This window comes from Typopeltis vanoorti, chromosome 4, assembly GCF_054136105.1.
Source record: "Typopeltis vanoorti isolate ZY-2024b chromosome 4, IOZ_Tvanoo_1.0, whole genome shotgun sequence".
NCBI classification, from domain to species: domain Eukaryota; kingdom Metazoa; phylum Arthropoda; class Arachnida; order Uropygi; family Thelyphonidae; genus Typopeltis; species Typopeltis vanoorti.
This window is the reverse complement of record NC_143552.1, coordinates 154,774,004-154,799,516: the sequence shown is the minus strand read 5'-3', so window position 1 is coordinate 154,799,516 and position 25,513 is coordinate 154,774,004. Positions and strand designations below refer to the sequence as shown.

The 25,513-nt window shown below is 36.9% G+C and overlaps 1 protein-coding gene and 1 pseudogene across 1 annotated transcript in view; one reads left to right on the top strand and one right to left on the bottom strand.

The window, feature by feature from the left end:
• LOC150107773 (neprilysin-1-like) overlaps positions 1–25,513 on the top strand; it is a 129,952-nt gene that overhangs the window by 13,117 nt on the left and 91,322 nt on the right. The window lies entirely within an intron of this gene.
• LOC150107774 (U2 spliceosomal RNA) lies at positions 22,219–22,334 on the bottom strand (annotated as a pseudogene).

Genomic DNA, 25,513 nt, shown 5'->3' with positions numbered 1-25,513 from the left:
CGGCAGTAACTTTCGGGTCAACCGCTATAAGGAAATGTGCGAAGTTATCGCTTCGTCTTGGCGTGCGCACGAAAGAGGGCTGTTAAACAGGAAGTCGTACTTACTCTGCTCCGGTGGTCCCGTGATATAAGACAGTGTCAGGAGGCGTGATTGACGGCGCTGACAAGGAGTAATGAAGTGGATCGAGTGGGTTGGCACGCAACATCAGTACCACTTAGTCGTCTTGAGGAGTTAAATGTGTGTTTTCTTAGCGTGTGGCACCGGCTACATTAAATGTGGCGACATAAAGTGAACGCCAATCAATACTACACCGCTCACTCAAAAGTTAGAGTACAACAGTTATATATCCGACACATAGGAGAGATTAAAAATCTATAACATATTAGTGCTGCGTGCGGGCAAATTCACAAACGTAATACGATTAAAATATCAATACGAGAGCTTACAGACAGAATTAACGGCTGGATATGTGGCTACTGCTGATATGGTTATGAGATTAATCCGCATTAAATATATGCGGAGTTTATTAAATACAAATGGATGTGTGGAACACGGCTCTGAAGTCTTGGGATTAAATGATGGTTCAGCTCAGGCCACGGCTTCTTACCGCTACGCTTATTACAAGCCTGAAGTGGCTTGAAAATGTTTTGGTCTCTAAAGTTTGGTTAATGGATTGACTAATCCTTTGTCCACCCCTGGCACTCACACTCCTATAGTTAGCCATTTAGATCGCATGAGAAGGGATGTGGTCGGAAATATCCAATTCAGAATCTGATGCTCCCAAAGGAACCCTCGGAATCTTTGTGGAGGGAGGTGGAACTGCCTTATGTACAAGGATTCTGAATGAGGCCTTGTTTTTTCATTCGAAAAAACTGTCGGATTATTTCGAGGACAGTTTTTCTCAATACGGTCGTTTTTTTTTTTTAAAAAAAGAAAATTTAGGACCTGGACGACACTTTGGAGATCAGAAAAGAGATTTTTAATGATGTATTACTTAAATTATTTTATTGTGGAAGGCAGGCGTAACTCCGCCCTCCCAGAGATTCTCATGAACGTCAGGAAATTTATTTAGCTGGAGTTCGGTTTTACTATTGTGGTAGAACCTCTGCAGATCAGTCTGTTTCGACGAAGCGCTTCTGTTGGAAAGACCTTGGTTCGAATCCCGTGTAGTTCTCAAAGAACCTTTTACCAACAAGTGAAGGTGCGCTAGCCTTTCTCATGGTGGTAGGATTTTTCATTCCACATACAGCCAAATCGGCCAGAACACACGCACTTCACATACTTAGAGACACCTTGTCCTGGAATCATGGTTACGAAAACCACAGACGGATATGTCACTTCCCGTAGAGGAAGATGGTAGAACCTTTGCTTTCTTGCATGATCTTACTTAAAAGAAACTACTGGCTTTGTCTCACCCCCCCCCCCCACACACACACATATACACCGACGCACACACATCGTTTCCGGAAAATGCTTATAGAAGTAATTCTACTTGAATATTTGCTCAATGATTAAGATGTATTAGTTATCACTGGTTATTTTTTTTTTATTTATTTTTTTTTTCACATTTTTGAATACTTGTTCTGCCTCTGCTTGCAAATATTTTTCGCCAACGTATTTGGGTAATGAATTTCTCTTGAGGATCTACACGATTGCTAAAGAAATACGTCTTCTATTACTTCACTCCTTTTGCACATTTTTTTTTTAGTTTTAATTTCTTTTTTTAATTAATATTAGTAAAAATGTATTAATTAATAATATTTATGTTAAGCGTTCTGAGACATTTTTCATTAGAAAAACAGATGTCGCTGTGATTTCATAAATATTTTAGAAATATCTAATTATTTTAAACATTAAAAATTTTATATTATAAATTGTGTTTTTATATGAATATTAATGGCTTGTATACATTTATGTTACTTTAATAAAATTAGAAGTTTAATTTATGCGTATTATATAATAATGTTCCTTCCAATAATCATCTTCACAGTAAAACAGAGTTTGAATTTAATACAGAAGAGAAAATTTTATTTCCTTAAAAGACGGATAAAACACTAAATCAAGAAATGCTAAATTAGCAGAAATACATGCATTGTTTGCATTGGGACTTGGTATTGATCACCAGGTGGCGGAATGTAGTCCACTAGAAATATACGGTTATTTTACTGATTTCAATAACCGATCTTAGTAATATTAAATGGGGGACAAAAAAAAGGGGAAAAAAGTTTGTATTTAGAAGTTACGGAGTTTTCATGATATGATTTCATCGCAGAAATCATATCATGAAAATATATAAAAATTTGTGGATTAAGAAATAACATTGCAGGAAGTGACGCAACGTCTAGATTTCGTGTTTTGTTTTCAACGCCTCTCTTGCTTGTTTCTGCCAGCATAAATGCATACTGACATAATATCGATGTACTGTATATACATGCCAAACGTTAGTAATTATTTAAACTTTGTAAAGAAAACGACCTAAAAAAATGCAGAGTAAGCACACAGAATACATCATCGTTTTTCAAGCCATTGTCTGAGATAACGGATTGCGTGTGTAAACTATAGCTCGTAAATCTTCATGAACTATGACTCACAATGTAGTATGCAATAAAGGACTTCACTTATCCGCGCTTATTTCGTTTCTGCATAGTTGTTTAAGGAAGTTCTCCGAAGTAATGAATTATATTGCTTCGCAAGTATAGCTGAAGAAACGAATTTTAATTTATTTGTTTAAATTGTATTAATTGTGCAATCTAACACCTTATGTTGACTTTAGTCTACGAGCGCTTTTACCAAGTGTGACAAACCTTTACTTTTTTCTACAGAGGGGGGGGGGAGACGATAAAACTTTTTTAATTGTCGTTAATCAGCTATTTTATATAGTAATTTCTAAAAGATGGTGTAGTAATTTTAAAATATTATGTTTAATCTAAATTACCTTTAATTTAAATTAAAATATTTATTTGTATTTAGATTTATATATTTTTACATCTTCTTGTTCAAAACAATACACTGCGTCAGTCCTTATCCTTACAGTCCTTATGACTGGCTTAAAGAGGCGAAGCAAGAATGCTTTTCTTCTTCTCCGTTATCTGTAGAGGACTGACGCAGTGTATTGTTTTGAACAAGAAGATGTAAAAATATATAAAACTTCTAAAAGGTGTTTTAGTGATTTAAAGTATAATTTTAAGTTAATTAAAATATTTACAATTATTTGTAATAATATTTAAATATAATTTAAAGAACATTAGTAATATTTATGTATAATTTAAAACATTATTCGTAACATTTAAGTATATGTGCTCTACATTAAATAACATTTCTATACTGAATACCTAAAGGTTGTTAGCAGTTTGATCTTAAATTTTTGTTCTCGGTCCCAATTTTAGAAATTAAACCCTGACTAATATTAGTCAGAATATATAATTTCCCATGGATATGAATGCAGTAAATACCTGGTTCGTCACTATCTCAATTGCAGTAAAAGTAGTTATTTGTATTGTCTCATGACAGCAATACAACACATAACATACATTAATGAAAGACATGTATAGGGCTGCGGACTGGCTGAGATACCAAGTAATATTAAAAAGATGAGAGAACCGTGGTAAAAAGGAGATTTGAATAAAGTAAAAATATAGAATAAACATTTTTTTGCCTGAAATTAAATACCTTACACTAGACTCCCTCTGGTAATGTGTTTCTTAGACTACTCTAAAGCTTTTGACTGTGTTGAGCACGTGAAACTGTGGGAAGTAATGAAAAGAATGGGTTTTCCTCAACACACTATCAGGTTGATAGCCAACTTATATAAGGAGCAAGAAGCCACAGTAAGAACAGGTGTTGGATTGACTGACTGGCTTCAAGTTGGAAAAGGAGTTTGACAAGGATGTTTACTTTTCCTCACTTGTTTAGTATATATGCAGAGGACATCATGCGTGAAGCATTGGATGAGCTCAAGACAGGAATTACGATAGGAGGTAGATTGATCAGTAATCTGAGGTACGCTGATGATACAGTACTCCTTTGTAATGACATGGAAGAACTAGGACTAATTCTTGACAAAGTTAACAAGATCAGTAATAATAGAGGACTTCAACTCAATTATAGCAAGACAAAGATTATGGTTCTCAAAGGAAAAACAAACAGAGAAGCTCTTGAGAAACAAGTGTATCTTAATGGAGAAAGAATTGAGGAAGTCAGCAAGTTTGAGTACCTGGGATCCATTATTAATGTGAATTGCTGTTCAGAAGATGTCAGAAGAGGATTAGGAATGGCTAAAACAACAGTCAGAGACCTGTCTAAAATCTGGAAGGATGGATCTATCTCCATGGGAACAAAGTTGAGGATTTTAGATGCAGTTGTTTTTCCAACAGCGACTAATGGATGCGAGACTTGGAACCTAAAGAAGTCAGATAAGAAACGGATATCTGCTTTTGAGATGCGGTGTTAGAGATGGATGTTGAGGATATCATATACTGAAAGGCGTAAAAATGAATGGGTGTTAGAAAAGATCAGCAGAACTTTAAGGCTTCTTAAGGATATTGACAGAAGAAAGTTAAAATATTTTGGACACATAGAAAGGATGGAAGGGGGACTTCTCAGAACAGTAATAGAAGGTAAAGTTCCTGGAAAAAGAGGCAGGGTAGATCATCAATGAGATGGATGGATGGCGTGTGTGGAGTGACTGATCTTCAGAGAGTTGAGGCTGCCAGAAAAGCAAACAACAGGACTACATGGCGAGGCCTGGTGTGGAACATCATCGAGCATCTGAGTGACCATACGGCATCTGTAGATGCCCAGTGAACATTAGAGACACATACTTTTCGCTAATGGTAGATCACTTAATACGTTTTGAAACGTAGACTCTAGTCCCTCTGCTGAGGAATATTTGCCTTCAATCGTTTAGTTTAAGCAAATCAGTTAAAGCGCATTCTAGCGGCCATATGAGAAAATTACACGGTCTTTATTTTTGTTAGGTCGTTTTTTTTCTTCTTTCTTTCTTTTTTTTTTTTTCGAATTTTTAAAAATGAACTATGATTTCCATATATTGGTTGCATACCTATAATAAAGTTGCTCCCACTTCATCTTCTTTAACATTTTTATACTTTTCTTCATTCTTTGGTGTATATGTGGATGACGAAAATGGGACTCATTGTAATTCTAGTTATTGAACAAACTTTCGTAATATAATCCAGCATCTAACGTATCATTCCATTTCGCTTTGCATAATTAAGATGTACTAGAAGCTGTACGATCGAAATCAAAATTGAGATTTTGCAATACATTTTACTAGAAATCCTTAATGCCAAATTTAATTAAAAGTTGTTATGTTGGATATTACACGTTCCTACAAAATGCAAATAAAACAACATCGCTGTTGTGTTCTAAGATGAAAGAAATTCTGTAGATTGAACTGGACCAGAAGGAGTTGACTGAGTCTGCTGTAGCCACTGTTACTATCTGCAGCAGAGTTTCGAATGAGCTATAAAAGGAGTATGTTGAGGTAATGCGGTTTAACTTTGTTCTTTAATTGAAAACTCAATCAAATACATTATAGAAATAAAATGGTAATTCGATGTATACATTTGCTGCCTTCCTTAGAACTGCAGTATTGTCAGTAGAATAGGAGAGTGTCAAAAGTTAAAAAAAAAAAGTCAGCTGTGTTTTTGGTGTGCTAGTTTCACCAGCATCTTCCGAGCTCTTTTGCGATCGAAGTAGAAAGTGCATAGGACGTGGTAAGGGTAAAGGGTGGAGATTGGTCATCAAAACAGGCGCGTGTGTGGGGGGGGGATGTTAACAACAATTCAAAAGGTTGGCTTTCTCTGGATGTAGGCAATTCTGATAGGAGCATTCGTGGAAAAGTGGTAGAAGCAGGTTTGGAAAGAAATTGGGGCCAGGAGGTTTATAGCAGTTGGCCAGAACCCACCATATTACTCCTCGGACTCGACTTCCTACTTCTAGAAGTTTATTTTTTATTTTTTTTTTAAGAATGCGTTATGGAAAAAATTACCAGCAGTTTAGTAATTACTGACAATAAAACTACAACGATTGTAGACTTATTATTGTAAGAAGGGGAAAGCAAGAAATGCTTACCCCAATCCGGTTACGACAATCCTCATTCGGATCACGAACGCTGTTTTCCTACGTAACATTTTCTTTGACATGAAAACAAATTTTTGCGATGAATTATCAGCCTTCTTATAGACAACTGGCTGTTTGAGGGATATCATGATTTAGTCAATTAAGAAGTTTAGTCGTAATTCTTAATCTCATTCTGTAAATCGATAGAGAACTCATATTGCTTATTCGGAACACGAGAAGAGTTATTTTTGTTAGAACTGAGGGTGTAATATCCACTATAACTTTAACTTTATTGTCATCGCGTAACCTTGACTGTTGTACTGTAACAGCACAAGTTGCAAATGTACGTATAACCTAACAATACAGGAGCGTTCCCAATGTTAATTATATTCATTGGTGCAATAATATCCCAATTCGAATCACCAGCGCCCAAGAGTGACGTCACTGCGTGTATCATCCTTTGCATAGCGGCGTTGTTAGTCGTATCACTGATGCAGCGAAAAAACACGTTTCGATCTTCTTGTAAAGTGGTATTATTATTGTTGTTTGGTTGGAATATATATTAAAATATAAATCTATACTACAAACTGTAAATAAAGCAACTATTAAATATATAAATTAAATTAACATAAGAGATTGTTGAGTTAAGCGGTGATTAAATATAATGTGTGAATTATGAGGTACATTTTTGGATAACCCAGAGGTTAGGTTAAAGTGTAAATTTAATTTATGCAGCAGATTCTTCCACTGAGGGTTTCGGATGGTCTTGAAATTCTAAAATCCCACCAGACAGAGAAAGAGGTGAAAGGATATCTGGGAAGAAAACCTTTTTATAACGTTTATAAAAATAAATTATAAAAACCTTTTTATAACGAGCTTACCCATTTAATAATCATAAATTTCGATCCTTTCAAAATAGAAACTACTTTATTCTTAAATTGGTTTTCTCATGAAGTTCAAAATTTATTTGCCATTTTAACAGATTAGAAACGTCATCATTACGTCATACTCTTTTGTTAAGCACTCGACAGCAAAATGTTTTCAAAAAATAAAGAGAAATTTCATTTTACCAAATAACAATGGTAGTGAAATTTGATTGGCTGGAAACGTCACGTGACTTTTTACAGTTAGTCTAAGCGTATTGACGTTATTGTGACTTGATAAATGAGATGATTCTTAATAACAAAAAGAAATAAAAAAAAAAAAACTTCTGTAATTTTTTTGATTAAATGCATTATAAATTTATTTAAGTAATTATTATATATTTAAGATTATTTACTATTTATTTTTATCTTACGAGAATTAATGATTTCATAGATTGCCCAACAACTATAATGTTGGAGTCAATCAATGGTGACCCGAGAATCAAATTTCGCCATTGGTAACAATCCGCTCTTGTACTGCCTATCAAGAAATGTCCGTTAAGAAAACGCCTTGGGTGGATTGCCATCGTTGATCTCTACGTGTGCAAGAAAAAAAAAAAAAAATCCTGGTGTTGCTATCTTCTTAGTCTGATTTTCTTTTCTTTTCTTTTTTTTTTTCCCCCTACCCCACATAAATTCGATATTTCGAAATGCGCAAATTCCCTTGAGTGACATCTGGTCTTTGTCACAAATGCGCATCTAGAAAAGCCCGGGATGTTGATTACGAGCCGATGACGTCACTTTTAACTATTTGGGCTTAAACGAAACGACCTTCGGTCCTAATCCAGATGAAAATAAGGAGCTAAACGTACTTTTTTGTGTCTTTCTATTTAGCCTTTATGCATTTTACCCATTTCTAAGCAGATGTGGTGATTTGGTAACTCCCAAGGTCTTCGCGCGCTGAAATTTCTCAGCACGATAACAGCAGACGAAAATCTGTTTGCCCAATAAGGCTTAATGAACGTTCGTTGCACACCATTATCGTCTGCCATTTAATAAAGCACGAATGGGACATTCCTAACAGAAGTGTAGCACGCATCTGTATGGTTCATCCCATTTCATATAATGTAATCACGTGACAGAATTACTAGCGAGCTGTTCTACATGACATTCTGATTGCAATTATGACACGAGTGACAATAGCAACTTTACAGAGCTTGTCAGCATTGCTAGTAGGTTAATACCGGCTGACTATTAATGGCAACTGAGCGGTGCTATGGCTTGCACTAAAGTCATCCAGACTCTTATCTAGCGAAGACCATTAGGGGAATTCTATTTCCGGGCAGTTCAGTAATGATGAAAGTTAATTGTGGTTGTTTGTAAATGAATCCAGTGATGTATGACACATTCAAAATGCTTTAGGGAAAGCGAACTGCGTTTGATCCACATCAAACTGTGCATAGGGCACAGTTTGATGTGGATCAAATGCACGTGATGACGTATTTTGCGCGTTGTGTGTGTGTCCTCTCATATCGCACATATTTCCTACTTTGTTAGCATGCGAATGTATTCTACTGCAGCCGTCTGTATGTGCTTGTGCTGACGGATTTTTTTTATTATAGGTTTCTTTCAACAATATCACCAAGCACTTTCGTCGCACATTTAGAAAGAGCAATGAACAAAATGAAGGGAGATGCAAAAGGAATTTCGGTACACGGCATGAGAATTAACAATCTGAGATTTGCAGATGACATTGTTATTATTGAAGAAGACGAAAGAGAACTACAAAAAAAACAAAAAAACATTGAAACTGTTAAATGAGGAAGGGAAGAAATTTGGACTTGTTATGAACTTGGAAAAAACGAAGAAAAAGGTATTTGGTGAGAAGAATATGAAACAAAAGATACAAATGGATGGAACTGATATGGAAAATGTGGAACAATTCACATATTTGAGAAGTAAAAATTGACGTATGATTTAGACCAGGGGTCGGCGACCTTTTCAGACTCTCGGGTCACATTCAACTTTTATTTTTAATAATTGGGCCGCAAGCGTTTAATTGAGAGAAAACAGTGAGTGAAAAAAACAAAACAAGTAAATTATCAGTTTTATTATATCAATCTTAAAAAACACAGAAATATTTAAATTACGAGATTGCAAGATAAAGTACGGCATGGCGTAGTCATGACGTCTGTTATTATATTCTTTCATAACAGCAACACTTTTGTAAATAAGACAAAGGGGTTTATCCCAATTTCCAATAAAGAAGTGCTTGCTGTTCCATTCATCGTTAAATCTTCCTTCCTCTACAATTTTACGTTTTTGAACCCATTTTTGAAATTATTTTTAACAAATATCCTCCGAAAATACTAGTCGATGTATTGAATTATACTAAAAGACGGACCAGGGAACGCGACTGCAAAAGTGCGCCAAAATCTCGGTTGTCGTCGCCTTTGTTATCCCTACACGTGATGACTCGCACGGTACTCGCGACAAGTTGCACGGCGATATCTCGAAGTATAGGTATAAAATTATTTTTAATTTATTCATATTATAAAATGTATTTATTTAAATAATTCAACATACGGGCCACGTTGAATGTAAGTATGGTCAACCTTTTATGGGCCTCCAAAAATGCACGTTTGGGCCACCCCCTGATTTAGACTGTAAAAAAAGAAATGAAGATCAGGATTGCAAAGGGAAGAACAAATCTGAAAGCCATGGATAACATCTGGAAAAGTAAAGTGATCAGTCTGCAAACAAAGCTAAGAGTGCTCGAGACATGTATCTTTAGCGGTGTACGGTACGGATCTGAAACGTGGGTAATCAATAAGGAATCGAGAAAAAGAATTTTGACATTTGAAAGAACTTGTTACAGGAAGATTCTAAAATTAGGATGGGTACAGAAAATCACAAATGAAGAGCTCTGTTGGAAGATACAACCAAAAGAGAACTTAATGCACAAGATTATAAAACGGAAGCTGCGATTATTTGGACATATCTGTAGAATGAGTGAGGACCGGAAGATAAAGACATTCTTGTTTGGTATTATAGATGGTGTAAACAGAATAGGTAGACCATACAGAGAATGGATAGACGATATAAAAGACTGGTGTGGAATGGGTGTACAGAAAGTGTGACACTGTGCGCTGGACAAAGAAAGGTGGAGGAAGATTGTAAAGGAGGCATCAGACATCGACTGGCAGTGAGCCCATGGTTCATGATGATGATGTTTCTTTCCATTGTGTCTGCGCATGCTCAATCCATCTATTGCTGCACATGTTGGTATCCAAGATGCCTGTTGAATGATAAAAAGACTCTTCTCTCAAAATAGGCAAATAAACAAGGAGAAAACATGCACTTAAAGACATAATTAAACGATTTTATATTCCCACTTGCTTCGGCCATAATTCCAAACAATTCAACCCGAAGTGTGTGTGTGTGTGTGTGTGTGTGTGTGTGTGTGTGTGTGTGTGTGTGTGTGTGTGTGTGTGTGTGTGTGTGTGTGTGTGTGTGTGTGTGTGTGTGTGTGTGTGTGTTTCCCTCTCTGTCCTGCTTAAACGTACCGAACTGCACTTCCAGATATCCCATTAAAATTTAATGTTGCTACAAGCTGACGCATTCCACAGACGTTGTGTTGGAGTTGCCCGTCGTATTGGAAGGAGACAATGCAAGCAAATATATTGTTCTGTTTCTCTCGCTGTCTGGAATGCATGACGTCATTCAAAAGCAACGGACTGTTCCCAAGTGTCTTTGGCTAAAGAATGCGTCTTCCACAACACATTTCTGTAGCTACAACAGGTGGTTGTATGACGTACTTGGCTATAATGGCAGAACATCAAAGCTTTCGTGCATGAAGGCTTCGAGGTTTTACTGCTAATGTGAGCAATTTGCTAGCAGAAAGTGTGAAACTGTTCGAGAAAGTGTGTGGCATCCAATAAACAAATGTTACAACGAAAACATGAGTTAGCCATATAAATAGGACACATTTGTAAATTCCTCGTTTTTATTTGCGAACTTCCACAAACTTCCATCGTCTTCATTAACATTGTTCACATTCAGTTGGATTAGAGACGTTGATTCGAAGCTGAGAAATGCGAGGTAAGCGCAAAATATATAAAACTTGCGCTGCCTCCGAGTTTAATAATTATTTTTCATTAACATCCCCATGCCTCGACTCGGTTTCCGGAAATTTAACCAAGCTGATGTACACGAGATGCAAGAATTAATAATTATGGCCATTCGAAACTAGTGTCAAATAACTTATATTTATTCGCAGATTTTTTTAAACTTAATATTTCAGCTAAGTATGATCAGTGCCCTACTTATTTTAAGAGGACGTAAAAAATGACAAGTTAGGACTAAAGTAGCTTCGCCATTTGGAGAATAAACAGCGTTAAAGGCACATTTCAGGCTATGAGAGTACAAACTCTCTGATCAAAGATGTCCTAAAAAGGACTGGCTTAAAGGGGCGAAGCAAGAATGCTTTTCATCTTCCCCGTTATCTGTAAAGGACAGTGTAAGGATAGGGTGTTATTGAGCTGTGAGCTCTGATCATGGCAGGAGGGTAACAGCAATAGCCGAGCCTCAGTTAGAACGTCATTGGCTACAGCATTGCCATCCATTACCCTCCCAGGGTGTCCATTTTAGTCGCCTCGTACGACATGCATGAGCTGCACTGGAGCTTATATGTAAGTAAAGCCCTCTCTAAAAATTAGGACGATCCCTTGACTACTGGCCGAGAGATCGTCCAACTCAGCGTTGGCTCCACTCAGTGACGGGGCCTCACCACCGAGCAAAACCGCTCATATTCGAGGGAAAAGCGTCCACCGACGAGGCCTCTCACGGGCCATGCCGGAGAACTCTCCCCGGAGACCTCAAAATGCTCTCCCAGGGAAAACCTCCCGAAATAGCCCTCCCCCCCCTCGCCGGGAGCAAAATTTCGGAAGAAACCTGAGAGAGCAACTCTCGAAACTCAGCGTCTATTTTAGTAGCCGCTTACAACGCGCATAGGTTGCGTTGGCGCTATTCTTATCCCGGCCACCACACGGGAGTGATCAAAGATGTCCTAAAAAGGACTGGCAGATGAACTGAGTCCTTGACTCTTTATCCCGTCATCTGAATGAAGAAAATCTGTGTGGATGGGGTATTATTGAGCTAAAAGCTCTAGTCATGGCTGGGTAACGGCAATAGCTGAGCCTCAGTGAAAACTTCATTGGCTACAGCATTGCCATCCGTTACCCTGGAAGTCCTAAAAAGGACTGTTTATCCTCCAGCTCTGATAACCGCTCTGATCAAAGATGTAATAACCTTGTCAGTCAGTTAAATTCATTATAAGTGAACTCTTGTTAGTTGCATAATAAAATCTAGTGCTAAAATACTTTAGTTTGCCACAAATAAGATAAAAGAATAGAGAGTATTATAGATCCATCTATATTTTATAGCCAAATATAGAAAATATCTATGATGTTTCATTAAATTTATTTTATTTATGATAATATTGTAACTATTTTCATGAGATATTTCGCACACGTTATTATGCACACGTTTCGGAGACGAAACTCATCTTCTTCTGGAATATAACATCGTTTCAAACAAAAAAAAAAAAAAAAAAAAAAACGTACCTTTCTCGATACAGTGAGAAAGTAGCCCCAAAGCCCGTAGTTTAGGTGAGATACACTACTTGGTAAGAAGTGAACGTACATCCCAATGGGCAGGGTTCATCGTGCCATGTAACGAGACACGTGTGTTCATAGCCGGTTATAAATCGGAGGAATACGATGCTCCCGAGTCAGTGCAGCTGCGTCCGGGCGAAATGGCTACGAGAAGAGAACTAACGGAGTTCAAAGAAGGCATTATGATAGGGTGCCATGTTTCAGGCAGTCTATTTGACAAATTGGGTCATCCCAGGTCAAGTCAGTGGTATCTTACTGAGATGGAAGTGCTTCCCTTACAGGACGTCCCACCACACTCACCGAACGTAACCATAGGGTGATACGAAGGATAATATGTTAAAACCACCATTCGACACGTTTCATGCGGAGTTCAGGGGATCGACTGGAACACGAATTTGCACAAAAACATTTATAACGAGGCTCACAACATGGGTTTCCATGGCAGGACCGCATTATGCAATCCCCACATCACCCGAACCAACATGCAGGGCCTCAATGGTGCAAAGAGCGTGTACAATGGAACGTGGAAGTTTGGCCGAGTAGAAGGATCGGTGTGGCCGATGTCCAGTCTCTTACCAGATTGCGTAACCCTAACTATGAAATTCCGAAGTGGCGGTGTGACGGTATGGTTCTGTTTTTCGGGTTTGGCTTCTGACCTCTGTTTGCGATGCCACGAACATTGAACTCCGTGAGGTATCTAAACTTTCTGGATAATGCGATGCTTCCTTCCTACTGTGTGACGTTTCTACAAAACTGATCATTGTCTCTTTTATAAAGACAATGAACCGTGTCGTAATGCGGTTGCTGTAACTGCGTGATTTGTGGACATGAATGTCACACTACTTGAGCCCTGATCTTAAATCTATCGAAGATCTGTGAGAGGAAATGAAGCTTCGGGTGAGATCAGAGGACTTCCGCTCCCAACAATCCAGGACCTCATTACATGCCTACAGGTAGAATGGTCCAAAATTCCCATTGTGTGGAAAGCATGCTTCGTAGGAATACAGCAATCATCGCAGTAAAAGGAGGTCCTACATCTTATTAAGGCGGGCGCCATGGCTTCTCACACTATGGTGTCCGTTGACTTCTTTCTAAGCAGTATGTTTCATCATGGACTTGTAGAACCCAAAGTAAAGATACAAAACTTTACTGTGCAGACCAAACACAGAATCAAGGCGGCGAGGATCTTATTCGAAATCAACTATCATCTAAAAAAAAGTACGATGCAGTGGAATCGGGGAGAAAATGTGCCGAGAAGAGTATATGTGGTTGTAATGGAGGATTAGCCACCATGTTAGGCCATAGTAAAATTCTTGACATCAGTAAACGTTGCTTTGTTGTTCCTATTTATAACCCAGTAATTTTATGGAGCTTTAACTACTCAATTGTGCCCGCATCTCTCTCTCTCTCTCTCTCTCTCTCTCTCTCTCTCTCTCTCTCTCTCTCTCTCTCTGTCATAGAAGACTAGATACTGATCGACATCATTCTTTTTCAATGTAAACATTCTTTGCCTTTACTTGGTTATAAAATACTAAATTTTACCCCTGCTGACTAAAAATTAAGAAAGAAAGAAAAAAAAAACAGAACGAAAGAAAGAATAAACAGAATGAATGATGAATACTTAAAGGCGACAGGTAATTCTACCCGTGCTGCGTCGTTAAGGTTCCCATTTCCCTGGAATGATTTCGAGCTTCATTAATTTCGGTCTCTTTATCCGACCGATCGTAAAATGCACGCGAGGACCCTCGTAAAACTGCATTTGCTGCCTAACCAACCATAATTCTCAACAGCGAACGATGTTAGTTCTGCGAAATGCCGAGTTTCTTGTTTGTTTGCATTGTTGACAGATCTCTTCAAAGTGAGCCTCGTGGGAACAAAAAAAAAAAAAAAAAATCTCTTGTGCGTAAAGTGGATGTGCAACCTGGAGTTTGAAAGTGTCGATCAACCGTGAGATGTCTTGGTTGATCACTTCTTTCTAGGTTTTTCCTCCCCGATAAACAGGTTCGTGTTTACTTTGCTGAATATGAAAATCCTGATTATTAGATAAATCTCCTGGGAATCCAGAATTTTTTCTACATCCAAAATAAGATTTTAATGATCTGCTGTCTTTTGTGGTATGTTTACTGCTTATTATTTTTTCTTATTTGAGAATGCTCAATGTCTATCCAAAATCATTTATTTGCCGATATTTTATTAAGAATTCCAGTAATGAATGTGAAAATGTAACACAATGTGTAAAAAGATTTTTGCTACGTTACAAAGGAAAGAATAGCTCATAAGAAATTATATTCTTTGTTTAATTCTTATTGAAGTGTAAGCAAACAAAAAGAGTAAGTTAAATCAATGCAGAAATCATATATTTTCCATATACAAATAGCAAAACGGTGTAGCACCATATTATTAAAATATTCTTCTGTAAAATATGAAAAGAACAATATAATTCCCTGTCTGTTATAATTTATTTTGTAACCTTCCTCCGGCTATCCTTAATCCATGAAATCTTAAGATTAAAATATTCGTATTATTACCCGCATTAAAATTTACTTACTCTTAAAGTAGTATTATAGAACAGCACCGAAGTTGGATCCATTTTGGAAGTGGTATTCCGTATGCTGACGCAGTAAACGAAGCCATGATCATCATTATAATTGAGCTATTTAGTCTTGAAATACAGCTTATTTAAGGGTTGTTCATTAACTGAATTATCTCGTCGCTTTTATGTAGATCAATTTATAACGTGAAGGTGAAGGATATAAGGTGAAGGAATATAAGGTGAAGGAATTTCCATAAGAAATACCCGGATGAATTTTAACTTTTGTGTGTTTTGTATTGCACAGAAAAAAATACGAGGTTGACAAAGTGTTTTAATTAAATAAAGTTAATTTAAACTTTTTTTTTTTTTTTTACTCCACGCGCTTGCATTTAACTAAATCTCCTAAAGAATCTTCCACGAAAATAAGGTTTCATAGTGAAAATTGTTTTAACTTATCAATTCCCAATAGCAAACAGCTGTTTTAGTAAGTAATCCCATTAAACTGGAAGAGCTTGGCATACACCGGAACCGTAAGATGGCTAATCTGCTCTCAAGTGAACTTATATCTTTAAAGCACTTAAGTCTTGGAAAAGCGCAGATTTTAATCACACAGTGGGATACAGAAGAGAGCGTTTGTTTGCTTGTACAATCGTCGCCATCTGCATACCAGTTAAGTAACACCGTGAAAGGTTTTATCTCAAATGGAATTAATCCTGTTTTGGAGTAACTCAACCTTAATCTAGCGCCCGTTTAATAGAGAAAATATAAAATATTTCTCCCAAGATATTCATTGTAAAGAGAACGGCGAACTTTTCCATTAGCTGCTAAGCTTAATAAGAAGTATTCAAATCCCCGACAATCCTCTCCGGAAACACGTCCCTTTAATTGAATAATTTTCTCTGGAACAAGCAAGTGAACCTTCCAACAGATTAATAACTGCTGAGCTACCCTTCAACTAGCTTTGAAAGTAGATTCGATTCACTCCGTCTTTAGAAGCATTTTTCGGAAGATTTTCATAAGCAAATCAAAATTAAAATTTTATACTTAAGTGAACACAATTTAGCGGCAGAAATTGCTTACGGAATTTACGATGTGGATATCCCTAATTTCGTAAGTTCTGAGATAGACCTTCAGTAGTCTGGAAATGTAAGAGTCCACTGAGTTCTTGATCAGATTTCTCGCCGATTTTACATTCTTACAAATTAAAAAATATTGAATAAAAAGTGAAATTATTTTATATTAAATAATTATATGCAATTAAATTCACATATAAATTAAATATTTTAATTCATTAAATGAAAAATATTAGAAGTGCAGTTTAATAAATCATATTTATGAAGTACTAAATTAAATAATAGATGTATCAGCATTTAAATGCTGATACGTCCTAGAAAATAGTTGATCAGAACTTGTTTTATTTTAAAATTATAATTGCAATAAAATATTGATAATGAAATTTATTTTCTCAGAAGTATCGGAATAAAAATAAATAAATTAAAAAAAATGAAGCATATATACCCACGTCAAACAGGACATATCGTATAATCAAAAAAAAAAAAAAAATTACAGCTCTGAGCATGGCAGGAGGGTAACAGCAATAGCCGAATCTCTGTTAGAACTTCATTGGCTACTGCATTGCCATCCATTACCCTCCAAGGGTATTGGATTGAATGAATCAATCACCGCATCTCTTAAGTTCTTAAAAGAACTGGGCGATGGACTGAGTCCTTGACTCTTTATCCCGTCATCTGAATGAAGAAAATCTGTGGATGGAGTGTTGTTGAGCTAAAAAGCTCTAGTCATGGCTGGGTAACGGCAATGGCCGAGCATCAGTTAAAACTTCATTGGCTACAGCATTGCCATTTGTTACCCTGGAAGTCCTAAAAAGGACTTTTTCTTCACCGTTTCCACTACCCTCACCGCATCTCATAGTCCTTATAAGGACTGGCTTAAAGGGGCGAAGCAAGAATGCTTTTCATCTTCCCCGTTATCTGTAGCGGACAGTGTATGGATAAGATGTTATTGAGCTGTTAAAGCTCTGATCATGGCAGGAGGGTAACAGCAATAGCCGAGCCTCAGTTAGAGCTTCATTAGCTACAGCATTGCTATCCATTACCCTCCAAGGGTATTGGATTGAATGAATCAATCACCGCATCTCACGGTCGATTGTTGATTACTCTCACAGCATCTCATGCTGTCCAAGTATATCTCTTATAGTCCTTATATATAATATAAGGACTGGCTTAAAGGGGCGAAGCAAGAATGCTTTTCATCTTCCCCGTTATCTGTAGAGGACAGTGTAGGGATAAGGTGTTATTGAGCTATTGAAGCTCTGATCATGGCAGGAGGGTAACAGCAATAACCGAGCCTCAGTTAGAACTTCATTGGCTACAGCACTGCCATCTATTACCCTCCAAGGGTATTAATCAAGTCTCATTTCCTGCCCTCAGGCCCAAGTATATCTCATGCTGTCCAAGTATTATAAGTATCAAATTATTTAATATATGAAAAGGTGTCCTTTTAATAAAACGTTTATTTTTCTTAATTACAAGAATTTTTGTTTTTCATTCTTTAATATTTATTATTATTAAATACATTTATTATTATTTTTTTTTGAAATTTAGATAATGTAAAATATATATATGTATTGTAAGGTAAGTGACGCTGATTGTTCACTTATTTCTTAAATTAATGAATTTGTTGAGATTTAAAGTTGAACAATATTATTATTATTTTTTTTAAATCCACGATAAATATTGCATTCTTAAAAACCAGTTGTATTATAGTTTTTTTTTTAATGTTGAATTTAAAAATACCTAAATACTAGCATTTCATGCATGCAATTCAATCCATGTGATTTTTACTGTAATTCATGAGATATTATAGGTAACGTGTAGGACGCGCTACCTTTATTATATTTCTGCTAATTTCTAGAGCCGAATTTCTACAATTAATGTTCCTACATATACTTTTCTAGTCTAATAAATACGAATACTACCCCGATTACGTTATATTGCTAAACGGGGTAGTATATGCATCAATCGCTGGTACTAATATTAAAATAATTATTTTAAAAAATAATAAAACATCTACAATGTTTTATAAATATACGCCTTTGACGTATTGCCGTTGGTAGTCCAACCTGAATATAAACGGATTACATTGAATAATGACCAATAACAAGGTTTTCAAATTGACTTCAATCACTTTAAGTAGCCAGATGGCGCTTTGCTCATCATGGACACAACTACAAGCACAGCGCCGAAACTTACAGATCTGCAGAGTAAATATACTGGTGATTTTCACCAATTTACAATATCCCACATTTGTAGCAAAATATCGCTTCTCATTGAGCAGATGGACTTCGACTCATATGCTTGTTTTATTTTCATCACAATTTAACTCTCGGAGTGCGTTCTTCAGCGGCCAACCCTACCTTTTAAGTGAAGATAAGTATGTTTGTTTCTGAGTGAAGCGAATGAAGACAGAGCAAACGTTTTTCAAGTCAGCAAAACAGTAACGTGAGTTAATTTCGATTGTGAGTAAAAAAAAAAAAAAAAAATATAGTTAAAAATAATTTCAATTTCTGCATGTGTTATTTAAAAATGAACGAAAAAGAAACTGTAAAAATGGCAGCAAGAAATATTTCAAAATTTAAATAAAACGTGAAAAGCAAATATTAAAAAATAAAATGATTTTTAATATTAAATGCTTTAAAAGAAAATTTTAAAGCATTTAATGAAAACAAAAATATTAAAACAAATAATAAAATTTAAAAAAATATTATAAATGAAAAATGAATAAATTCTAATGGCTTTAAGAGAAAACTGGATAGTCGATATGTCGATCCCATTATAGTTCTGAAGAGGGACTAGGCACAAATTCGAGTTTGTTTGTTTTTTCATTGTTTTCAAATAATAAACAAAAACGAAAGCAATTTCTCTGTCACCGCTTGTGAATTTCTACATGGCGTCTGTGTAACGTATATGCGCAGAGTGGTAAATTGATGAAATTGACTTATTACATGTTATGCTACTAACAGCTTTTTTTTGGAGGTGTTAAGGTGTATTTAGGGTTCTATAAAAATTAGCCATCCACTTATACAACAAAATTTTTATGTATAAATTGATTTCTTCTTCATCTTCTTCCTATCATGAATTTTAGCCAAAGCAGCCCATATCATCGTTTTCTTGGTCTTCCAATTCTTCTTTTTCCATTTATTTTTTATCCGTTTAGTATTATTTTTTATTTTTCGTTATTTCTGTCTTTCAAGTTGATATTTTCACATTATATTGTTCTGAAATTTTACTGATCACTGTAGATCATGTTCTGATGTAAATAAATTGATTACCTAATTTAGAATCGTGGAACATGTCTATATTATTGTTATGTTTGTGCATAACAAATAAAAGGATGTTTGTGAGTGAAAAAATAGTGAAAAGATAAGCTATGAGTGAATGTGCACACCTGAAACATTATCTGGTAAATGGTAAAATCCGTGTTATGAGAATCAATTTGACTACAGTGGTGGCGAATAGGCACATTTAAAATTTCAACAATAAAAAAATAAAAGGCATCAGCCAAACATCTCTTTTCAAATGAAATACTTAACTTTTTTTTAGATATATACGGCTGCTACTGTTTTGTATTTTCTACACGTATGCATAATTTCGAATCAATAATTCGATGTCTATCACACACAAGATCAGGTTATGTCAGCCAGAACAGATGCACTTGTTCAGCAATGTTATTTGGATAGATCATTCCGTCAATCCCTAACTCACAAGTCAAAAGACCTATGGAATGCCGGGAAACATACCAGCCTATTTTATAAGCCACAGTCTGGTTTGTGTATCACACTTATAGGTTGCGGAACTTTTGAATTTATTTTGCTAATTTTAATTTGTCTTTTGAATCTGTGAAAATTGTGTTCGTTATAACTTGTTTATAAAACACTATTTATTTATGTATTACACATTCGAAAACAAAAAAAAAAAAAAAAAAAAAATTCACGATATGTTATTTGTAATATTATGATATCAATAATTTTAGGGTGTGTAATATTATATTAAGTATTTTAGAAAACACTGAAGCCTTTTAAAATTATTCAGTAATTAACAATTTATTTTGCTAATTTAAATTTCTCTTTTGAATCTGAAAATTGTTTTCGTTATAATTATAAAACATCGTTTATTTATGTATATATATATTTTGTGAGTTCAACAAACTTCATCATTGGCCTGTAGAGTAAGATAGGCTGAGAGTCAGCAGATAGTAGGAGAGGAAATAAAGATAGAGTGCATAGTGGTAGGGTAGGGAAAAGAGGCCTCAGCTGACCTGTTTTAGCTTTTTGCCCCCCAGGGGCGCTTCTAAAACGGTCGTTTTTAAAAAAGGAAAAATCCTAAAAAGGAAACATGTAACAAAACAAAGAGAGAATAAATCTGGAGAAGGAATGGAAAGGTAAACTTAGAGGTGGAGGAAGGATCTGGCCCGAGTGATGCAGCTTACAAGGAACTGCACCGCCTCGCTGTAAGCCTTCGCCGATCGGGTTGTCAGGTCCTCCCCCACCTGTGGGAGCTAAAAACCAATGAAGCTGAGTAGGGAAATCCACAAGGTGGTTACTGTTCCTTTCTTTTGTTATGGGCTGTTATGATTCTTTTGGCCACCTCACTTCCCTTGACCATGTCTAGTTTGCAGAGAGCTATGTAGAACGCCGAAGCTGCCTCCTCGTCTATATCCAGGGCTACCTCTACTTGCTCAGGGGTGATTTTGCTGATGTCATCCACGAAGAGGTCACCCCATTTTGCACTGACGATATCGGGTCCATATTTCCCTGTGAGGAGGAGTTCAGGTTCTCCTACTTTATCTATTGCCTCTTTAAACTTTTCTGCCACCCCGGGCATACCTCTAAGGAGATGTTTTAGAGTCTCCCCTGCTTTTGCATGAGGGACTTCTGGGTGTTCGGTTTCAGATACTTTTGCTGTTTCGAGATTTGTCAGCTCTTCTTCCTGCGGACTTAATGGCCGTTTTGAAGTTTTGGTGTTCGTCTCCATCTCTACTTCAGCTTTTTCTACTGTATCTGAATTGGCGATGTGTGTATTGGCAGTGGTAGCTCCGCTTTCGTCCATGGGAGTTACCATGATGGTTTCTGCATTGCATTGTCAGTCTCTTCTGTTGGGATCGTATTGCTGGTCTCTGCAATTCTGGTAGGTTTCACTCCCTTACGGGACCTTTTCGTTGTCTTAGACATGGCGGCATGATCAGGAGTGGCCTCAAGAGGCGGAAACTCTTCCTGTGTTGTGACCTTTTCATTACTTGGTTTTGTTGCTGATGTGACTGCACCACCCATCCTCTCTGCGAGGGTTCTGGATGGTCAGGTGTCGACTTTGTGGTCAGTGACCCCACACTTCAAACAAGCTGCCTCACACTTTTCTTGGTTGTGGCCAATTTTTAGGCAGTTGCTGCATTTTATGCGAGGGCAGTCTGCCCCAAGATGATTGAAGGCACTACATCTAAAGCACTGCTTTTTGACGCCTGGGTAATTTACCATTACCCGGGCAGATCCTATGAGGACAAAGTTAGGAACTTCGGTCCTCATTTCAAGAGAGATGGTTACCTCCCCTGACTTCCACTCAGGATTGTCTAAGTCATTGTGAACCTGGATTTCCCGTACACTCCCCACTTAGAGAATACGCTACGAATTATATCGTTGTTCTCTGCATATTCTAGGGGAAATCGTGGTGTTTTAAGGGTTCTCAGGATGCTCCCAACCATGAAGGGAGATACTTTTACTTTGCCACAGTCAAACCCTTTGAGAAGCTTTTCTCTGGTCTCCATATTTTTGGTCACTACCTAGTATCTTCCTCCCCCATAAGGGGTAAATCCAAAAATGTTCTCTGCGTCGACGCAGTCTATGATAGCTTTCGCCATCGCCCTTGCCGGTATTGTGGCGTCAACCTCAATTCTGAGGGTACGCACACGTGGCAGAATGGAGGGCATGATCAGATGGGGGAAGCCTAACTATTCCCACCACCAAGTGTTTGATATTTCCCCAGTCCGGGGTTTAGTAAGTTCTGTAAATTTCCGGTTAAATATCATGAAACCCGATGGGACTCGTACCGATATTAACGGTTAAGAACAGAAACTATACACTTGATATTAGCCAAAGGGCCGAGAAGTTGTTAAATGGAAATGTTAAATGATGGAAAATTCTTTAACCTATCTATAGGTTGTAGGTTGAAGGTAACCATACTACACTACAGAAATGATCCTGTGAAGTATGATCTTCATATATAATATTACACATTCAAAAACAAAGCGATATTTTATTGTAATATTATGATATCAATAATTTAAGGGTGTATATAAAATACTTAATAATATATTAAGTATTTTAGAAAACACTCAAGTGTTTTGAAATTATTCAGCAATGAATAAATAAAATATCATTTACATTATGATTTCTAATAAAAAGAACAAAATAAATTTCATTGTAAAAGTATAAGCACATGTTGATGTGTAAACTGAGCATACTTAAAATTTTCCGATTGTTAATTAAAGTACTTAAAATTATGAAATTTCATAGTCGCTTAATGTTGATGTACTTACTTGGAGTGAAGTTGTGTCTTGTTGGAAGTATTTTAATCAAGCATGAACACTTTCAAAAACTATACTTAATGAATTCACTATTCATTGTACAAAGTCTTCAACGAAAAATTGAGCCAAAAAAAAAAAAAAATTCGGAGATAATTTTCTGCTCGTCTCACACCATTCCACTTGAATTAATCTTATAGCAATCTGCAGATTGAAAGAACATCATGTTAATTTTCAGTTGCCTTCAACATTATTATTATTATTATTTGACACCTCTAGGGAGTCCAAAGACTCATCGAGCGAGAGTGTGCCAACAGCATTGAACGATTGTACCCTTTCCAACTACTAACCGCGCTCAAACTTACTTAACTGAGCCATTAGTAGCAGAGGTTCTACCAATCGACCAAGTACAAAGGATGCCAGGAAATTATGAAAGCGAATCACTCCAATTTCTGCACTCGTGTTCAAGTGGAACCTACAAGAAAATTTTTAAAATACGTTCTCAAGTTTTAAAACTGTTGCGATTTTAAAACTTGAGAATTTTAGCTTTTCTTTAAATTTTTATTTCAAATTGCAAATGCTTAAAAATACTTTTTGATTATTTAACCACCTTAGCTGAGATGGGATTGTATTTATTGCAGATGATTTAGCGAGCAGCTAGAGTAGCCCTTTGTGGCAGGTAGGTTCTGGACGATCAAGAAGTAGGATTGCCTTTGGGAACTTTTCATCGCAGTCCTTGCTTGCCATATCAAGAGACTGTGATGGCGTCTGTGAAGAATTTTGTGGCTAGGGAGCGTAGATAGGTGGTGATGTTTGGGATGATGATTTCCCTGTGGAACTGTTCGTTCTGCGAATGATACTAGACGGGACATCCAATATCATTTGCAGGCATCCATCTTGGATGATTTGTAATCTTTGTATGTCGCTGTGTGGCTTCAGTCCTGTGCTGCGTAGGTTACATTATGTATGATTGTTGCTTGGTAGAGGAGGAGTCTGGTTCCTTGGGCTTAGTTTGCTGCCGCGGTTTTTGTCCCATGGCTTTGGAGGCTATGAATTTTTTGTGTTCGATGAACCCAAGACCTTTGTCTAGGTGTATGCCCAGTTATTTGATATTTGTTCCAGGGACCAATATCTTAAACATATTTATGTTACCTACAAATGGAGAAGAGAATACTTTGATTCTCTTCTCCATTTTCAGAAACATATTTCTAGGGTGGAAATTTGTGGATGTTAAATAAGAGGGAGCCTTGGGGGGGGGGGGTTCCCTGCCAGGATTTTTCTTTGTAAGGATCGGATGCCATTGATTTTGACCTGTAACTTTCTTTTGCTGCGGTAGGATTCGATGAGGTGGATCATGCTGGTTGAGAATTTTGCTTTGACGAGTTTGTGGAGAAAATCGTAGTGCCACATCTTGTCAAAGGCTTTTGCTATGTCCAGGAAGACAACTCCTGTGTGCTGTCTCCAGTTGTATCTGGTTGTGATGTATTCGAGTATTCTTTGAATTTGTTATACTGTGCTATGTCCTTTGCGGAATTCAAATTGTTCTTCGGGCATATTTCGTGAGATTTTCCGTATCTGTTATTTCTTGGAGTCTCGTTATGATCTTTTCTGTTTCTTTTGCAATTTTTGAGAGGAAGCTGAAAGACCGATAGTTTTTGGCAAAATTTGGCTTTTCCTGCTTTGAGTATTGTCTGCTGTTTTCCATGCGTGAGTGTGTGTTGCATTTCAGTATTGCATTTATGATGGCGACAAAATGCATGATGGCCTGGAGAAGTAGTAGTAATTTGATGAGATTGTTTGTTATACCATTTGTTCCTGGTGCTTTTTGCCATTGAGGTTTTGATGTTGGTGAAATAGGCCCAGCTGAAACCAGTGTGTACTTTTGGCTGGGCCTATTATAGCTGTGTTGAGTATTGCATAATCGTTTAATATTGTAACATTGCGGTTAGTTGTCCTGCTATTCCAGGAGGGATGTTCGCGATTAGGTCACTAGCTATGATAACAACTCCATTGTACTTCATTATGCACTATTTTCTGTAGATCTGTTTTATGGAGCGGTTTGTTTGCTGTGCAGATCTTTCTGCGTTTGGGGTCTGTACATCTACTGTGGTGATCTCCAAGCTTGTGGTTGGTGGGGTTGAAACTTCGTTGTGACTTAGATATTGTTTTGTGAAGACTGTGATGCTTTCACTTTGGTGTTGTTGGGTCTGTCTTTTCTATACAGGGTGTAACCCCCGAGTTTGGTGTTATTTGCAGGTCGGAGGTTTCATTTATGAAAATTTTGTCTGGACAGGAGCAGTTGGAAGTCTAGCAGATCCAAGATCTTATTCGTTTAGCCGTTGGCGTTCCAAAAGGCGATTTTTAACGATTTGCGGGTGATTGGATTTTTAATCATTATTCAAAGCCATTAATATTGTTTGCGCATGCTCATGGAATCTGTTCGTAGATTCTTGTGATAGGTTGGATTTACTGGTCTGCTAGCATTTCAGCCAATGATGATTGTGAGTTGTGGTTGACTGTCGGGGATTTTTCGGTGCTGATGGATTTCTTCGGTCTTGCTGCGTATGTTTTGTTGGGGATTTGATTTTAATCCCTTTGCGCTTTTTGGCTGGTAGTCTGCGCTCCCGCAGCCCGAGATGGTGAATGGCCTTTGACGTTTTTCTCTGCTGATCTGTTTTTGGTTGATAACTGCATCTTCTATAGTTCGCCAGGTGCGGTCCGCCATACTTTGCTCAATTCGCGGAACGGCCTTTGGTTTCTTACATGCA